Source organism: Pseudomyrmex gracilis, unplaced genomic scaffold (genome assembly GCF_002006095.1).
Source record: "Pseudomyrmex gracilis isolate BER0280 unplaced genomic scaffold, ASM200609v1 scaffold_141, whole genome shotgun sequence".
Lineage (NCBI taxonomy): Eukaryota > Metazoa > Arthropoda > Insecta > Hymenoptera > Formicidae > Pseudomyrmex > Pseudomyrmex gracilis.
Genome location: NW_018020725.1, coordinates 47,546 through 53,545, shown reverse-complemented (window position 1 = coordinate 53,545; position 6,000 = coordinate 47,546).

Here is a 6,000-nt window from a genome sequence, read left to right as displayed (position 1 = left end):
AGAGAGAGAGAGAGAGAGAGAGAGAAAGAGAAAAAAAAGAGATGATGAGGACACTCGTTGGTTGAAGTTTCAAGTTGGAGTATCGAACGGTTTATGGAGGTCGAGTGCAGACGCGCGTACACGTGTAACTGCACACACACACATACACACACACACACGTACACTTGTGGTGCTTACGTGCCTCGTTTGTATCGGGCAGGGTTCTCAATTGATTAATTGCCTATACTTTATTTTATTTTTTTCCACAGGAACACGGTACGGTAAACAGGGTCGACCTATTAATATAATAATAATATTCAAACGTCAGCGTCCGCTATATAAAAAGCAGATTTCAAAGTTTCTATCTCTCGACGCAACCGAGAGAGTTTATATTTAATATCAATCTCTCGGGGTGAGAAAAAAAATATACATAAAAAATTTTCTTACGAAGAAAATATCTTCCCGTCCAATGTGGAGAATCGTTATCTGTTGATTGGTTGGTTTAATTTAAGTTTTTATACGAGTATCTCTCGCGGTCGTCAAATAGAAAAAACTATGTTCTCTCGTATCAATTGCCGCGTACTTTACGATTTTACTTTTAATTCAAATCAGTTAATTGTTATGTTTGTCTTCTCTGTGAAATACACATGTGATCGATAGTTTAGCTGTGCGACGATGTGTTGCGATATCATTAATGTTTCCAAGACGGAATAAGATACGGTTGACTATGTACGCGGGCGAAGGTTAACATGGTCACAACCTTTACAAGATATCTCGTTATTATTTTTCATCGCGTGGGATCGGTGTGATACTGTAACGACCAATAACGTTCGACGATGGCTTCGAGAGATTTCCGAGAGAGAACCTTCGATGCAAAACTCGCGCCGAGACGCCACGCGTACTGTCTGTGTATTTACGCGCTTTATTGGAAACACACGATATCGCGATGAAGCCCCGGGACTCTTTGTTTTCCGTCGCGAGTATCAAATGACACATTACAATCCAACTCGCTCTGCGGAGTTTAAACCATTTATTTTGTCACCGACGCCTGCTGTCTCTCCCATTGTCCCGATCTCTTCGCGCGTTCGAACACGCTCATTAGTTTTACGATCCTTCGATTCGATAAATGTCTCGTACGAGCCGGGAAAATCAACGCAAGATGTTGAGTATTTATTCCGCCAATATTAAAAGAACATGCTATTTTTTTTTTTTTATCATCGTCACTTAGTTCGAAGTGTAAAATTATGCGAGTAATTCAATTTTTCTAATGGAGGATGACGAAGGTTTTTTTTGGCGCAAACGTTGTCACGACGTCGATCTCGTCGCGGAGAGAAATCGGCGTCTTTAACATTCGCGTTAATTTAATAACAATTTACCGACGCGGACCGAGTTCGCCGCTTCTTTGTAAAAAAATGTCCGATCGATACCGCGGTGTCAATACGTAACACTATCTGCTCTTTATCGCGCACTTTGAAGTGAACCTTCTCTACTTCGTTCCTTCGTGCAATTGCGGTGGCAATTTCCATCTTGGAAACTCGCGTTAGCGTGTCGATATCAGCTCGGTTTCGAAATCGAAACGCGATATATCGTCCGTAAGAGTGGATTACATTCCGAAGTGGAAAACACACAGACAATCGCGCGGCAAAAATCGTAAAGCCGGATAATACGAAGTCGTTTTGTAATAACTTATCTGCCGGCCATTACGAAGTACGTTATTACGAAAATGGAGGAACATTAGAACGGAATAATCGGGAGAGAGATACGATCGTTTTGTTCGACAATTTCTTGGAGCGAGCTTCCGAGTTATCGAGTTCTGCATATTTTATGTCTTGCGGTTTTTCTTTTTTCTTCTTTTTTTTTTTTTTTTTTTTAGATGAACAACTACGTCTTTCGATTAAGCGAGATGGTATACTCGCGTGCATATTTTATCACTTCTTTATTTTTTTCTGATGTAATGTGTCATAAATATTTAAGTCTGACGTGCGCGCGATGTTTTCTTTTCATGTTCGAAAAAATTGTGCGAAAAAACAAATCTACGTTCAACTTTGCCTGCTGTTTTTTTTTTTTTTTTTTTTTTTTTTTTTTTGAATACGCGTTCGATCGCTTGTTTTTTTTCGCTCGTATTCGCGCCGAGATCAAAAAGTTTAGCATGGAGAACATTTTGTCTTGCTCAGTTTTCTTGTTTTTTTGCTCTTCGCGATCGAGATCTCTGTTTTATCGAAATTGCGACGCTCTCGAGTGATTCCGCATCGAAGATTGCTCGCCGATGCAAATCGCGTTTAGTCGCGACGGAATATCCCGCGATAAACCCTGTTCTTTGCGCGTGTTTTTGTCCTCCTTTCGAACATTAATAAATCCCCGGCGGACAGAAAGACAGACTTAATCGACCGATCATTGTGTCCATAATGTCCGGACGTTAAGCGATAAAAATCTTTACGCGTCGAATCGCCTGCAGCTTCGGTTGAAACGCGTAAGAACCGATGAATAAAACATGATGATCGCGGGATTTTTACGTGACGACCATCGGGTGACAAAATCAAATCGGAAGAGCTGCTTGAGAAATTCAAACCTGAAAAATTTTGTGGGGACATTCGCAGCATTTTTAGCGCTGACCCCGTCGCGATGACCTTTTCGAAATACAAAAGTTTGCTCGGCTGATAGATGGGCGAACTTCGCGAATATCTTCCGTTCGATCGGCAGTGATAAAGATAACTCTTCGAAGTTTCGAGCGAAGAGAACGTGTGGGCGCGTATAAACTAACCGCTCGTGCACGTGAAAATTGCTCGATGGAAAAACATTTCATTTTTTTTTGTCTTGCGACAGTGACTAATTGCCCGGCACCACGCGATCGTATTCGCGTGTGTTCGGGGTTGGTTTTTTTTTTTTCAAACATGTTAATGAGAAGATCACACACGCATACACGCGTGTAAAGAAAGGAGGTTTATACACCGCGCAATTTCTAAGCCGGGCCGAGTGAGAGATTGAATTGTTTTTTTTTGAAGCAAACAGTTTCACGACGATTGTCAAAATCAATCCGCGCGATCGAATACTTTCGAACGTGAGAAAATTCGCGACGGAACGATTAATCAAGTCGAAAATTTAATCTGATAAAAACAAAAAACGACGGACGGTGATTGACGATCAATTTCTATCTTTAGAGTTGAAAAAAAATTGATAAAATACGTAAAAAAAAAAGGGAATTTACAGAGAAAAGCTATGTTGAAAATAATGAAAGAAGCTTAAATTTGTTTTTTTCAATATAATTACATCGAAATTAAATTTGATTTAAATTTGATCTCGCTAGAGGTCAAGAGAGATAAGCGCGTCTCATCAACACTCTCGTTTTGTGTTTTCGCAGCTACACGGTGTAATTTGCTGTCGCAATTGAATCGACGGTTTCTTCGCTAATAAAAACCGCTTAGAAAGCGACAACCGCGTCCTGCGTGCAATTTCTCGCGTGTAAACGCGTACAGGCGCGCGCGTCTCCGAGAAATCGGACCGTTATCGTCGAAATGGTAAATATGCAAATCGCGTTCGCTCGCCTTGTGGAAACGCACACGACGACGGCATTCCGCACATTCGCGTATTCCGCGTGCGAAATGAAGTTCTTTCGCCTTGTTATCTCGATTAGGTTCGTCACACGGAGATTAATCCTAGAGATTGCGCAGAGAAATATCGGAGAGGAATATATTTGTTGTTTTTTTTTTTATCCATTTTTATTTTAATGTTTGAAAAGAAGAACGTCTCCGAAGTAGCGCTCTCGTTTTTTTGTTTACATCGACGGTGGATTTATTCCGATTGATTGAAAAACGAACAATCGGTTGAGATCTATCGGATTTGATTGTTCTGAATAAATATAATGTAATTATGTGATACTTCGAACGTGTCTTCTTCAGATATGAAAATCCACATCGGAAAAAAACAATTTCACTTATGATCAATCTTGTTTATTGGAGCAAAAAATTATATATATATCTCTCTCTATAGATTAAAAATGTTTTAGGTGTACAAAATCACTTTGAAACCTTTTCATCGCCGAAAATCTGTCGAATCTCTCGAGATTCTCACCACGCATTCGGATTGAGTCCAAATCGATATAATGTTTGCGACAATTCTGCACCAAGTTACGCAGTGTCCTGGAACAAGTCCTTCCAATCTAAGGGACTCTCTATCTCTTTCTCTCTTCCGGGTCGTGTTGTGTTATAGCGTCGTGTTTGTGAAAACTTTTGCAAAAGTTTCGCGTCGCGTGACGTCTTGCCGCGACCTTCGAAAAGAATCGCACGCGCAACACCTGGCGCATTTTAATAATACAGGACGACGTTACGCGTCAGTGGACATCTCGTCTTATCGATATTTCGCGCTATATGGAGAAGTGACGAGAAAGAGAGAGAGAGAGAGAGAAAGAGAGAGGGAAGTCCAATTAAATTCTGGAATACGTCCGTGACCGTAACACGGTATAAGATAATAATAGGTATTGCGCTATCTGCATACTTTTCTCTGGAATCAGATACGTGCACGTGTACTCGACAAAGCGCAAAGTGTATAGCCAGATGATCAATCAGATTGTCTCGTAACGCAGATTAACGTATCACTTAATTTCGAGAGCTTCGCTCCCGATCGGGTCGATTGAACGTTAACATTAAAAATACGCTGAAAATATTTTTAAAAAACTATTCGTTCACAGGAGTGGAACAAAATTACAAAATATGCGGAATACGCGTAGTTACTTTTCATATTTTGCAATTTTATTTTACCGTCGTTTGAGTACGTTTACAATTTCGTGAAAAACATTTCATATATTTTTAGTAGTATTGTCGCTCCTTTCTTATGAATTTTTTTTTTTTTATTTTTAGCATTCGCGTTATATAAATTGTATACTTTCGACGTTGTATTTTTCCGTTATTTTTTTTTTTTTTTTTTTAGCAGAAGACGGCATAGAAAATCCTGGCGTGAATGGAGTTCAGATGTGTTCTCTTCCGATCAAAAATTCTTTTTCTGAATGAGCATCCTTGTAAGATGTGTTTTTTTTTTTTTTTTTTTTTTTTTTTTTTTTTTTTTTTGTCACTTCCAATTGCGCCTTCTTGTAATCTTTTGTTCCGCGCGTATATTTGTACGCCTTCCCGGTTTCGTTACTTCGACGACTCCCGTATTTACAAGCGACTATTATTAGTGCACGTTTAACGAGGGTAATGGGCTTTGATCGGCTTCGCTATTGTTGCCGTTCAATTTTAGATTCAACCGTGAAGGAAACGTGAAAAAACCGCTAATATTGCGATTCACGTTGCTCTCTCTCTCTCTTTCTGTCTCTCGGTGCCCCCGTTATCGACGTTGCACGGAGAAAAGCGAGACCCAGTCCGACCTTTTGGAGAATCGCCAGACAATGCGGTCGAGAGCCGCGCGCGTTTATATTCTTCTCTCTTCCTGGCGCACAGACACCAACTAATGGGCGAAATATTTTGCGCTTTTCTCTCTCTCTCTCTCTCTCTCTCTCTGTCTCTCGGTTCAGTGAAGTGTCGCGTCGCACGGGGAAACTCGAGCGTGCCTTTTTCCGCGTGCATCAATTTTCCGGAATTGATGTTTATGTTCATTTATGTGTGTGCGTGTGTGTGTGTGTGACGCAACCAGTGTAAAGTTTCGAGTTCACGGTTTTTTATCTGTTGTCGCTCATCCGGCAATTAAACAGTTAGTTACGCTCTTTGGTCACGTAGTGTGCAAAATTATTGCGTGCGAATTGCGATCGCGGCACGTAAATGTCACGAAAATATTTATGTGTTTCTAAAATGATCATCTTATATCTCTTTCAAATATGCGTCGCGCATTGCAAATGTGTGTGCGTGTTGCATAAATATCCACTTTTATATAATATGTGTTATATACTCGTTATATAATATAATTATTAACCCGTTCGGTTATCTTGTTTTTTTTTAATTTTTATAAAATGTCATACGACATTTATCCGTCGCGACATTTCGCAATGGAAAACGAGGAGAAGAGAACTCGTTACGCATTTTAACGAACCGT